The sequence below is a fragment of the Pongo abelii genome, chromosome 11 (assembly GCF_028885655.2).
Source record: "Pongo abelii isolate AG06213 chromosome 11, NHGRI_mPonAbe1-v2.0_pri, whole genome shotgun sequence".
Lineage (NCBI taxonomy): Eukaryota > Metazoa > Chordata > Mammalia > Primates > Hominidae > Pongo > Pongo abelii.
The window spans coordinates 128,230,072-128,244,463 of NC_071996.2; positions in this window are offsets into that span (position 1 = coordinate 128,230,072).

The following is a 14,392-nucleotide window of genomic DNA, read 5'->3' on the forward strand; positions in this document are numbered from 1 at the left end:
ATTCTCTTATTTATGGTAAAAAATTTGTCTGGCAATGCAGACTTGGTCTGCCCCTGAGAGATGATTTGCATTAAAGTTGGTCATCACCATGGACCTCAGTGTTCTCAGTGGTCAAACAGGGGAGTTGGTCTAGATGAGAGGCAGCCAACCTAAATGCCTGTGGGACCACAGCAGGCCCTGGAGACAAGTGAAGAGATCTGGTTGTAAAATCACAGTACTGCAGTATCCTCATCAAACTAAGGAGCAGGAGTAAGAGCTCCTTCAAATGGCTCATGCCTGTAATCCCAGCACTTTGGGAGGCCGAGGAGGGCAGGCAGATCACAAGGTCAAGAGATTGAGACCATTCTGGCCAACATGGTGAAACCCGGTCTCTACTAAAAATATAAAAATTAGCTGGGCTTGGTGGCGTGCACCTGTAGTCCCAGCTACTCAGAAGGCTCAGGCAGGAGAATCGCTTGAACCCGTGAAGCACAGGTTGCAGTGAGCCCAGATAGCGCCAGCCTGGTGACAGAGCTAGAATCCGTCTCAAAAGAAAAAAAAAAGGGGGGGGAGGGTGGTAGCATTCACCTCCCACTTAATGTGCTGTGAGGGAATATAGACTTTTGTCTATAATGTGTTGCACCAGATCTTCAAACTCATTAAAAAAGTTGAAAAATTTAAAATATGGCAAAAATGTTAATTAACATAAAAACACTCCTGTACAGGGCAAATAAAACACCTTTTGAGGTGAAATGTGGTCCATTGTCTGGTGGTTTGCAATACCTGGGCTAGATGATCTCTAAGGTCCTTTGAGTTCTAAAATTCTTTGATTTCTAGATTCTAAGAACAGATTAAAAATAACAGCAATAGTCAGGGGCTGTGATTCTATTTTTTACCTTGGATCATTCAAAACTATAGGCTGCTGTCTTGATTTCACTAGTATGGATCAAAATGACTCAATTGTTTGATATATAGACATTATCTCCTTAAGCACTATACTTATCTTCAGTGAATTGTACTAAGAAAGATTTATGTGACAATTCATATCACATTGGAAAATGATACATGGCTCTCTCTAGCAAAAACTGCCGTCTTTTATTTGATTCCTGAGCTCTGTTTTGAATTTTGGCAAAATTGAAGAAACAAAAAAAATCAGTTCATGTCTCAATCAGTTTCACAAACTGAATGACAGATGAGATTTCTCTTTTCACTCCAGATTCCCCTGTCCCTACAGAATTGTTGGAGAATATTTGTGGTTGTCAGAATGTTTTTCTTTTAATGAGAATGGAGTCGTGATTGACATTTGTTCCCTGGCCAGCATCCTTCTTCTTTTGTTTCTTTCTTCTTTTATTAACAGATGCTGATTTTCCAATAGGGAATTATTCCTGCCACACCCATAGCCTACAACAGAGGTTCTCAAATGGGTGGTCCCTAGACCAGGAGCATCAGCATCACCTATGGACTTGTCAGAAATGTCCACTCTTAGACTCTGTTCCCTAGTTCAGGTAATTCTGGTGCCACTGAGCCATCCTACAGCTCCAGGCCTGAATCCTTAGGCAGTGAGATTGGTTTAAGGATGGGCATATAACCTAAGTCAGTGGGTGTCAAACTTGATAGGAAATCAGAATCACTTGGAGCATTTGTTAAAACAAAAATCGTTGGTCCCTTACTTCAGAGTGTATAGTTCTGTAGGTCCGGGGTGAGACCTCATCACTTTTAACAAGTTCCCAGGCAATGCCGATGATCATCCTTAAGAACTACTGACCTGAGCTAATGAGATTAAACAATTTTGGTGGAATTTCACCTGCATCAATCAGCTGTTGCCTCACATAAGCTGTGTGAGAAACCGTTCCAAATCTCAGTTGAAAACTACTTATTTATTTTTTACACATGGTAAGATGGGCTGGGCTTGGCTCCAATTTTGCTCCACGTGTCCTTCATCCTCCCTGGGCCAGTAGCTACTCAACTCAAAGCATAGTCCTTTAATGATGAAAGCAAAGTGTAAAAGACCATGTCCCACTGTCAAGCCTATTTCAGCCAAACTCATGTCACATCGACAATATTCCGTTGGCCAAAGCAAATCGTGTGACAAATATTGACATCAAAGGCTCTCATGAAAGTTGAGGGGGAGATAATGAACACTTGCTGAATGATAATCTAGTATATCACATCTGGGAAAAAGTGCCTTCTTTCCATTTTTTTTTTTTTTCTTTTGAGACGAAGTCTCGCTCTTGTCCCCTAGGCTGGAGTGCAGTGGTGCGATCTTGGCCCACTGCAACCTCTGCCTCCTGGGTTCAAGGGATTCTCTTGCCTTAGCCTCCTGAGTAGCTGGGATTACAGGCATTTGCCACCATGCCCAGCTAATTTTTGTATTTTTAGTAGAGACGGGGTTTCACCATGTTGGCCAGAATGGTCTCAAACTCCTGACCTCAGGTGATCCGCCCACCTCAGCCTCCAAAAGTGGCTGGGATTACAGGCATGAGCCACCACACCTGGCCTTTCCACTGTTTTTTTAAGCTGGTAAACTATAGTCTTGGACCGGTTAGTGGTTGACTTTGCAGCCATGCAGAAAGAGCCTGCCTCAGAATAAAACCAATAAAAAGAAAATCACAGCTGAGAGCCGAAGAGAGACTGATTCCTGAAGATCCAGCCATGTTGGAAAGTGGGTCTATTATTGCACTTTTTTGTTAGGTAAACCAATACTTAGTTTTTCCTAAGCTAGTTCTTGCAACCCAAGGTCCACAGCCATGACCCAGTATTTAATATTTTTCAGTATATAGATCATCATCAGCCCTTGAGACAATGAATATTTTAAAAAATATGGTGTTTAAGTTGCTGTATTGAAATTTTATTTACCAGTTTCTGTAGTACAGTGGTATTATAGAAGTTTGATTCAAAGTTAAATTTACTGTCATAGGATTTGTCTTTAATCAGACTTTTAATACCTTAGAACATTTCACTTGGTCATAATTAGATGAAAATTAAGTATCTTTCATCTATCTGTAGTTTCCAGAAAGGAACTCCATATCCTCAGGGGAATCCAGGAAGACTGCATTTATTAACAATTGTGTAAAGATACTAGTAACAGCATCAGAAGCAACACAGGCTTAAACGAGATGAGTTCTTAAGTTTCCTTTTTTCTCTCCAGAAATAGGCAGTGTAAGACTGGCATGGCACTCCACCGTTATCTTGGACCTGGTATCCTGTCTGTTCTGCCACTTGTAATGTGTGACTGACAATCTTTCCTCTGGTCCAACATGGCTAGCAGGGCTCAGGCTCACAAGCCTGGCAGGAGAAATGAAGTGAGGAAGAACAAAAAGGGCCCTGGCCAGCTGTCTGGCGCTCTGTCAAGGAGCATTTCTAGAAGTGTCACCTGACACTTCCACTTATATGTCATTGATCAGACTTTAATCACATAGACACAGCAAGGCTGGATGAGAAATACAGTCTTTTGTCTCAGCAGTTTCATCCCTTGCATAAAATCATGGTTGCATTACTGGAAAAGAAGAGCAAAACAGATATTGGGAAGGCAGCTAGCCATCTCTGGCATAAATGCCAGTTTCAGAAGTAAGTAAGAATGAAGTATGTCTGATGGAAATAAACATAAAATCAAAGATCAACAGGAGACAAACTAAAATGGCTACCAAAATGAATGTGAACACATCCCAGAAGAGAATTGGAAAACAAAATGTAAGTAGCTATGCATTGAGAATGAAAATCAAAATGGTCAACAGATTTCTAAGAAAAAGGAAGTTGGAGAAAAATATTTTTTCTCAAGGTTTACTGTATGAAGTTCTTGGAATAGAGGAAAATGTGAACAATTCAGTTTATAGAAAGGCATACCACTGAAAGGGAACACAGATTTTCTTTTCAAATAAAGTAAGTCAAAATGTTTTTCGATAGGCTTTAGCAGACTTGGCTTGAATGAAATATCTTTTAAAACATCTATGTCCAGTATAGTAACTTTAAGTTCATTATCAGCCCTCCAGTGACAAATTTACCTTCCAGAGTAGACTTCAAGTTTACTCAGAAGAGATTTTTTGTTGTAAAAATATTGGGTTTTGGCATTTAGGGTGAAAAACATCATTATGTGAATTTGCTTAGAGTAAAACGGGTAGGCAACAGCATCTCCTTAACCTCATGTGGAATCAGGGATGTCCTTCGCCGGACTGGGAATGTCCTCAGGAAGGGTACCTGATGGCATGGTGGGTGATGGCGAAATGGCCAGTGCAGGTGGGTTGCTGTTGACCTGTTGAGGAATCTGGTTTAGGGTCAACTAAGTGCAGGCATCTGGTAAGTTGCAGAACAGCAGTGGGCAGGCAGAGAGAACTGAGAATAATCTTGTTCTGTCACTTATTATACTGTGATATTGAACAAATTTCTTCACTTCCCTGGGCCTCCATTTCCTGAACCATGAAATGAGGCTAAGGATACCTATTCACAGTGGAGTTGAGAGGATTAATGAGACCATTTAGGTAAAATTGCTTGGCATGGTGTAAATGGTGGGCACTCAAGGAGTCCATCCCCTACTTCTACCCTCTACTCTGCCCTTCTCTTTTTTACCTTTACTCTCTCTCTTCATTCTTCTTTCCCTCAATCCCTCAAAATTTCCTAAAGTACCACCAGAGGGCACAACCTAGACCAACCTTCTGTCAAATTGTAATAGATTCCATGCAGCTTATGGAGTCCTCAGAGATGATTCCCAAGTTATCCTGGAGTGTGGTAAAAAGCCTTTTGGCTGGAAGTTCTGCCATTCTTCTGAGTAGATTAAGTACGTGCAACACTATATGGCATCAATTTATTTACTCCAATTTGTTTAATCTAAAATCCAACAAGTACAATGTAACTAGGTTGGAGCAGTCTGTCATTTTTCTATTCATTTCTTTTATTTTACACTCATTGTGATGTGCATAAAGTCTTGCTCTCTAGTCAAAATTGTCATACTATCCCTGCGTGTGGATGTGCATGTGTTGGTCTTTGGAATAAACTAGTAAATGAATAGTTGTTTTTTTTTTTTTTTTTTTTTTTTTTTGAGACGAAGTCTCACTCTGTCACCCAGGCTAGAGTGCAGTGTAACGGAGTGATCTGGACTCACTGCAACCTCTGCCTTCTGGGTCAAGCCATTCTCCTGCCTCAGCCTCCCAAGTAACTGGGGTTGCAGGGGTGAGCCACCATGCCTGGCTAATTTTTGTATTTTTAGTAGAGACAGGGTTTCATCATATTGGCCAGGCTGGTCTCGAACTCCTGACTTCAAGTGATCTGCCCACCTTGGCCTCCCAAAGTGCTGGGATTACAGGCATGAGCCACTGCGCCTGGACTAAATGAATAGTTTACTTTAGGTTTCCTTTCTACTTGCTCTCCCATGTCCTCATCATCTCCATTTGAATTTTGTCTTATATTTCTTTCAGAGTAATACATGTATACATACATGTATTTCTACTTAGTTATTTCACAGCATTGCTCTGAAAAGCTATAAATTCCATCTTTGAGCTGTTTTGGGGGTGTTAATTACAGCAAATGATTGCTGAGAACATTAATCAATTCAATCAGTCTCCAATATCAACATTATTTCATTTACTTATTTTTAAATTTACTCTCCAGCTCAAAGGATTCAATCTCAACTTTTAAAGCAAGTGGCAGGTCAGGATTATACATTTTCTTGTTTTTACATATCTTCTAGGAATTTTAAAATACCACAAAACCTTACATCTTCCCAATTTTTTCGTCACTAAGAAAGATCAAGTTGACCTCCTAGCAGAGAAGTCAAATCTTAAATTATTTTTGACATCATTGACTAAAAAAAGGAAACGTCTTTACACAAATGACTGTCTCACCCAGCTGGACCCAAGAAAGCATGCCTGTGAAGACTAAAGCAACTCCATCTTGGATGCTAGTCGCCATGTTGACTTCTGATTAGCCCCAGTTCTGGGAATGCCTCTAAGATTTCTATTTTATCTGCTGTTCCTTGTATAAGAGCATATGCTGAGAGTAAATCTGTCCTTAGGTCAAAACAACTTTGACCATAAATCCTGCCCTTAGTGAGCGTCACATGACATTCGTGCCTTTCTTTGAGGGGTTGACTTCAATTGTCCTACACATTCCTACCCTGTCATATAGAAGCCCTGGGTCTGGGGGATAATGGTGCCAGGATCCACCATCTTGCCTCACCACCACCGGAAACTATGGCTTTTATTTGTAAGTCACTATTAAATGTTTCTTTCTAAGAAACTGGATTTGTCAGCCTCTTTCTTTGGTCTCTTAACTTCCTTGGCCTTTGTGGCTGGATTTACAGAGGTCTGTCTACCACAGAGCAATGTCTTTTTTGTGTTCATTTTCTTTTGTCAGAAATTCTACTTTAATCTTTTATGGACAATCTCAGAGGGCTTATCCAAGGCAAAAATAGTAGCTAGCATCTTTCCTTAGGGATGTTTACAGATAATGAGTAATGTTTCTGTGCTTTGAACACTTCCCGAGTGCCCACAATGCAGTGTGCACTCTGCTAGTCTCTGAGTAGATGTGTTTCCACCCTGAGAAATCTTGCAGATAAGAAAACTACCCCAGGTTTACCAGCTGGCACTAAATTGTTCATTAGAGGCCATGTAAGGAGACAACATGAGTTACCCATTTCCTAGTTTATGCATTCATTATTATTCATTTATTTGTATCATTATTATTATTATTGTTATTTTTGAGACAGAGTCTTGCTCTGTTGCCCAGGCTGGAGTGCAGTGGCATGATCTTGGCTCACTGCAACCTCTGCCTCCCAGGTTCAAGCAATTATCCTGTCTCAGCCTCCCGAGTAGCTGGGACTACAGGTACGTGCCACAATGCCTGGCTAATTTTTTGTATTTTTAGTAGAGACGGGGTTTCACCATGTTAGCCAGGATGGTCTTGATCTGACCTCATGATCTGCCTGCTTCGGCCTCCCAAAGTGCTGGGATTACAAGCATGAGCCACCACACCCGGCCTGTATAATTCTTTTAATAAACATAATTAGAAAAACAATTTAAAGTCATAACCTTGAGCTTCTCACTTGAGCTCTGTTACCATCTTCATAATTATATCTCAGTTATGAGTGATATCACAAATACTGAGTGCTTACTGTTGTCTGGCTTTATGCTAAGGACTTTACATTTTTTATTTCATTTAATCCTCTTAACAACCTGGTGAAACTGTTGCCAAATACCAGGGGTTCAACCAAGGTCCTGTTGCTCACTATACAGAAAGCCAATCCCTGAGCCAATGAGTATTGCCAGGGAAGAAAGGCTTTTTAATGCAGTTGATATCAGCTGGGAGATGGGGGGTAGGTTTCAAATCGGTCTCCCCAACCGACTTAAATTAGGTATTTATATAGTGGGGAAGGAATGTAACTATGTGTGGGAAAACAGGAATTAGGGAGGGGTAAGGAAGAGGATTGGTCAGTAGGAAGCAGGTGGTCAGTTAGGGAATTATGACAGATGAGGGGTCTGGCATCTCATTGTCTGCATGTTTCAGTTCTGGTAAGTTTCGGTTCCTTGATACTATCTGGGAGGTCTGCGAGTCTGTTTTCTGAGAAAGGAACTCAGAGAAGACAGATGTAACTTTCAGCTTTAAGACCAAGAGGGTCAATTTTTATATTTACTGAAAAAACCCATTAGTTCTATGGAAAAATTGGGCCAATTTCAAAATTTGTGTATTTATTATTACCATTTTACAGATGATGAAACTGAAGCTCACTGAGGAGACTCACTTAGGGCCACACAGGCAATTAACAATGGAGCTGGAGTCCTCCATCTGTGCAACCCTGCTCCACAGCCAGAATGGTGCTCCACACTGCTATATCATTCTAATTTAGAACGTTCCACCTTCAACAGTATGAGTAGGGAAACCAAAAGGAGTCACTAGTCAGTATGAAATTTCTCAAGGAACTCTAACCTTGATTTCTTTTTGATTCCTTTATTCATTCATTCACCTATGTGTTTGGAAAGTGTTGATTGAAATCTTCTCTGTGCTAGGCACTTTGCTAGGCCTCTGACAGACACAAACAAGACACAATCTTTGCCCCTCACGAGTTACTTGCTTGGATTCAATTATTTGTTTTCTGTCTCCTTCATGGATTACTCTTTTCATTACCCTTGTGCCATATAACATCTTAGTTGTGTGAGACCAGGAGAAGGTGTTGGTCGCCTACCCTTGGCAGTAGGAAGTCTTTCAGATCTGATATTAATTGTGTATTCAAATGTCAATGTATCCTAGTATAGAAAATATCAGTGGGTTATTCTGATAAGGAAAATACTATTTGCTAATTTTAGAAAAGAGAATATGCTAACATTTAGACCTCAGAGGGAATATCATCTGATATGGTGAACAGGAAACCCAAGAAGTTGTGAATTCCATTCAAAAGATGAAACTGCTTAGAAGATAAAGAAAGGTTCTCACCCAACATGAGCACTGCACTCAAGGCCATTTCTAGGATGAAACGGTGGGATGATTATCTATGATTCCAGCCATGAATTATTTCTGTGGCCTCCAGAAGATGCAACTGAATTGTAGCTATGTGTCCAGAATTGGTTCCTTCTGGTGGGTTCTTGGTCTCGCTGACTTCAAGAATGAAGCCGCGGACCCTCGCGGTGAGTGTTGCAGTTCTTAAAGATGGTGTGTCCGGAGTTTGTTCCTTCAGATGTTCAGATGTGTCCGGAGTTTCTTTCTTCTGGTGGGTTTGTGGTTTTGCTGACTTCAGGAGTGAAGCCACAGACTTTTGCAGTGAGTGTTATAGCTATTAAAGGTGACGTGTCCGGAGTTATTCGTTCCTCCTGGTGGGTTCATGGTCTCGCTGACTTCAGGAGTGAAGCTACAGACCGTCACGGTGAGTGTTACAGCTCATAAAGGTAGTGTGGACACAAAGAGTGAGCTGCAGCAAGATTTATTCTGAAGAGTGAAAGAACAAAGCTTCCTCAGCGTGGAAGGGGACCCAAGCGGGTTGCTGCTGCTGGCTGGGGTGACCAGCTTTTATTCCCTTATTTGGCCCTGCCACGTCCTGCTGATTGGTCCATTTTACAGAATGCTGATTGATCCGTTTTTACAGAGTGCTGATTGGTGCATTTACAAACCTTTAGCTAGACACAGAGCGCTGATTGGTGCGTTTTTACAGAGTGCTGATTGGTGCGTTTACAAACCTTTAGCTAGACACAGAGCACTGATTGGTGTTTACAATCCTTTAGCTAGACAGAAAAGTTCTCCAAGTCCCCACTCGACCCAGGAAGTCCATCTGGCTTCACCTTTCAGCTACACAGTCCTCCATGGGCCCTGCATTTTTACCAAAGTCATTATCAGTTTATGTTGAATAGAGCAGGAAAGCTGCACTTGAGGAGAGTGGAAAAATCAGTGGTAACTCATCATGTTGAAACCTATTATTCAAATTTAAGGTATCCTGTTGTTATTTTATTGACAATTTGATTTGAAAATCTAACTTTTAATGCTGTACATATGAATAAGGCCAAATAAGGTATAAAATAATGTTGCCATGTTATCCACCAGAAACAAACAGATGTCTCAACATGTGGGAGCTTCTGTAAATGGGAAACTTCAGATCCTCCAGGGCCAGTGACTTGCCCTGGAGTCAGGGAATTGTTGGCTGACTTTGCTGGGCTAGAATTCATTTGTGTTTCGTGCATTTTTTAAAACATCCCTTTCATTCTTGCCAAATGTATGATGTTAGGAAGTCCGCATTACTGGGGTGTGGTACCTACCCATCCCCTCTTGGGATTCTGACTCATTCCAAGCAGGAGCAATAGTGAGATAGGAAAGGAAAATGGGCAAAAGAATTAGACTCTGTTAGCACAGTTATATGCCCAAGTTATGCTATAGAAGCCAGTGAACACTGGTTTGGAAAGAGCTGTTATTTTTTCATTCTCAACTTTTCCCAGTAGTCTCTATAAATAACATAACATGTGAACCTAGGTCCCTTGAGGAAAAGAGTAATGATTGTTTTGCATCATTATCTGCAACTCTTGGGCTTAAAGTCCTAACGAAAACAGTTTCTTTCTGGTGAGGACTTCTATTTTCAGCTCTTCTAAATGTTAACAGCAAAGTAAGGGGTCATATACTCCATAAATTCTTTAACTCAGGAAGAGTCAGTTCAATAAACCTAAGGGAGTTGATGTCTTTTTGCTCAACTATTCAGAAGAAGAAAGACACGCAAATTTGAAACCATTCAGTAGAACGTGATGGGCCTATTTGACTGCAGGATTTTAAAGGAGTGTTTTTGAAGGGAGGCAGTGAAAGCCCTATTCCCTGGGCTTGGGGGTTGCTCCTTGGAAATGTTTCCATAGAACCACCCAGAGCCTTTTGGGCTAAATTTTCAATTCATATTACTCTTGTTAAAAAGTAAAAATTTATCATTTTTTGCATTTAAATTATTATACAACTTTGTTATTCTTATTTCTTTAAAAAATCACTCTTCTAAAGGGAAAAGTCACATTGCAGAAGACAGGTTCCTTAAAATCCAAGGGAACTCACTAATCTCCATATAAGTGTTATTAAACAAACTTAACTTTCTCAGTCCATGGGCCACACTGTTCAATAAAAAATCCTACAAGTACCACTGTCTTATTTATAACAACAACAACAACAGCAACAACAACACCACCACCATCACCAACACCTTACCCACCATAAGTTTAGTAGTTATAGTTGCACTACTTTTGATGACATACAAGAAAAGTTGGCAAGGCGCAGTGGCTTATGCCTTATAATCCCAGCACTTGGGTGGATCACAAGGTCAGGAGATCGAGACCATCCTGGCTAACGCTGTAAAACCCTGTCTCTACTAAAAATACAAAAAATTAGCTGGGCTTGGTGGCACGCATCTGTAGTCCCAGCTACTTGGGAGGCTGAGGCAGGAGAATCACTTGAAGCCGGGAGGTGGAGGTTGCAGTGAACTGAGATTGTGCCACTGCATTCCAGCCTGGGTGACAGAGAGAGCCTCCGTCTCAAAAACAAAACAAAGAAACAAAACAAAACAAAACAAAACAAAAAAGAAAAGGCGTCAGCCTAGAAAATACCCTTTATGAATTAGAAATATATCCAAGAAGGCCAGGCGTGGTGGCTCATGCCTGTAATCCCAGCACTTTGGGAGGGTGAGGCGGGCGCATCACAAGGTCAGGAGATCGTAGCCATCCTGGCTAATATGGTGAAACCCCATCTCTACTAAAAATACAAAAAGAAATTGGCCGGGCGTGGTGGTGGGTGCCTGTAGTCCCAGCTACTCTGGAGGCTGAGGCAGGAGAATGGTATGAATCCAGGAGGCGGAGCTTGCAGTGAGTTGAGATCACGCCACTGCACTCCAGCCTGGGTGACAGAGCAAGACTCCGTCTCAAAAAAAAAAAAAAAATATATATATATATCTCCAAGAAACAATGTTGTTATAGTTAGTATATTAATATTGGCCAGGTGTGGTGGCTCACGCCTGTAAATCTAGTACTTTGGGAGGCCAAGGTGGGTGGATTACCTGAGGTCAGGAGTTTGAGACCAGCCTGGCCAAGATGGTGAAATCGCATCTTTACTAAAAATACAAAAATTAGCTGGGTGTGGTGGCATGCACCTGTAGTCCCAGCTACTCAGGAGGCTGAGGCAGGAGAATTGCTTGAACCCGGGAAGTGGAGGTTGCAGTGAGCCAAGATTGTGCCATTGCACTCCAGCCTGGAGTGAGACTCTGTCTCAAAAAAAAAAAGAAAACTGCAGGCAGATTCCTCTGGAGAATCCTTCATGTTATTGTCATTTAAAGCTATTCTTTGTAAACCTTGCTTAATTATTCACGCTCAATCACCGTTACCTTCTCCAAAAGACTTGGGCTTCTCCAAGTCTTTTGGAGACGGTAACAGTGTAAATTATTTGGTGAAATAGTGGTGATTGAGCCATATGGGAAAGTTTTGATCTCTCTCTCACTACTTATTGCTCTAATATCAACCCTGTGTGCTCGCTGTAATGTCTCTCTTGAGTCTTGTGACTTATGATCTCTCCATCAAATTAATCTTCTCATCTATCCCATCCCCCACCACATGCAGCCTATTACAAGAATAACAAGGAGTAAGGGGAAGACAAGGGAGTTTAGAACTTTTATGAGATTTTTTTTTTTTTGGCTGACATTCCTCATCTCCACAGTTTGCCTGGAACATTATAATCACCCATATTCTGAGCCCAAACATGTTTATCTGCTCCATATTCATAGCGGATCCTCTTGTTTGCCCATAGGTTAATCAACTCTTTTTAAATTTTTAAAATTGATACATAATATTTATATATATTTATGGGGTGCAAGTGATATTTTGTTATATGCTGATATGGTTTGGTTATGTCCCCACCAAATCTCATCTTGAATTGTGACTTCCACAAATCCCACATGTCCTGGGAGGAACCCAGTGAGAGGTGTTTGAATTATGGGGGTGAGTCTTTCCTGTGCTGTTCTTGTGGTAGTGAATGAGTCTCACGAGTTCTGATGGTTTTAAAAATGGGAGTTTCCCTACACATGCTCTCTCTTCTCTTGTCTGCCGCCATGTGAGATGTGCCTTTCACTTTCTGCCATGATTGTGAGGCCTCCCCAGCCACGTCAAACTGTGAGTCCAATAAGTCTCTTTCTTTTGTAAATTGCCCAGTCTCAGGTATGTCTTTATCAGCAACATGAAAATGGACTAATACAGTAAATTAGTACCAGTAGAGTGGGGCACTGCTGAAAAGATACCTGAACATGTGGAAGCAACTTTGGAACTGGGTAACAGGCAGAGGTTGGAATAGTTTGGAGGACTCAGAAGAAGACAGGAAAATGTGGGAAAGTTTGGAACTTCCTAGAGACTTGTTGAATGGCTTTGACAAAAATGCTGATAGTGATATGAACAATAAGTTCCAGGCTGAGGTAGTCTCAGATGGAGATGAAAAACTTGTTGGGAACTGGAACAAAGGTGACTCTTCTTAAGTTTTAGCAAAGAGACTGGTGGCATTTTGCTCTTACCCTAAAGATTTGTGGAACTTTGAACTTGAGAGAGATGTTTTAGGATATCTGGCAGAAGAATTTTCTAAGCTGCAAAGCATTCAAGAGGTGACTTGGGTGTTGTTAAAGGCATTTGGTTTTAAAAGGGAAACAGAGTATAAAAGTTTGGAAAATTTGCAGCTTGACAATGTAATAGAAAAGAAAATCCCATTTTCTGAGGAGAAATTTGAGCCAGTTGCAGAAATTTGCATAAGTAATGAGGAGCCGAACATTGTCACCAAGACAATGGGGAAAATGTCTCCAGGGCATGTCAGAGGTCTTCGTGGTAGCCCCTCCTATCACAGGCCTGGTGGCCTAGGAGGAAAAAATGGTTTTATGGGCCAGATCCAGAGTCCATGTGTTGTGTGCAGTCTAGACTTGGTGCTGTGCATCCCAGCTGCTCCAGGCATGACTAAAAGGGGTCAAGTTACAGCTCAGGCCATGGCTTCAGAGGGTACAAGCCTCAAGCCTTGACAGCTTCCATGTGGTGTTGAGCCTGCCAGTGTACCAAAGTCAAGAACTGAAGTTTGGGAACTTCTGCCTAGATTTCAGAGAATGTGTGGAAACGCCTGGATGTCTAGGCAGAAGTTTGGCCCTGGTGGTGGCAGCTGGGAGCAGTAGTGACTGTGGGCAGGAAAGCCTGACCTCAAGATGTATGGTAGTTCCTCTGCTGGGTGGGGAATTGCAAGGGTGGTGCTTGCTCCCAGTGGCTCTTGCCAGTTTGCAGTCAGTTGTAGCAACAGTAGCAGGTGGGAGATATCAATGGGGCCAAAGGGGTCTAGAGATATAGGGTCTGTTGGGACCCAAAGCAGAATGCCTTCTGGTGAGGGCTGGGTTTCCAGAATGGTGATGTGCTGTAGCTGCTTAGAACTAGGGGTGTGTGGGACCCAGTGTGAGCTCCCTCTCTGGATCAATGCTATCAAGCAATCTCCAGGTACCTCCTATGTTAGCCTGAGGACCCATGAGTGTCAAGTGGCTCTCCTGTGGCTAGGATTGCAGAAGCCTGTGGTGGAAATGTGGACCACTGGGGGTCTCTCACTTACTGTTTGCCCACATTAGGGAGCTTCTCCAGGCTTCTAGATGGTCTGGCAGAATAGGCTGCCTCACTTCCTTCTCCTTTGCCTTCCATGTTTGCTGTCACTTCTCTGCTGAATTCTGCTGTTCTATCTTAAATTATGTATTCAAAGTGTGATTATCTACTCACTATTTTGATTCTTCTTTGTGGAGGAGGTGAGTACCAGACGCTTCTAGTTATCTTGAAGCCCTTCCCAGATTGGCCTTTTAAACCCTGATTAATTTTTGTAATGCTCCATCTCAGGCAGATGACCTCTTGGTCAGGATGGGGCTGTGATCTTTAAGTTGTCCCTGGATCTACTAGTGAAGGCTCAGGACATGGCTGAGTGGATGTGC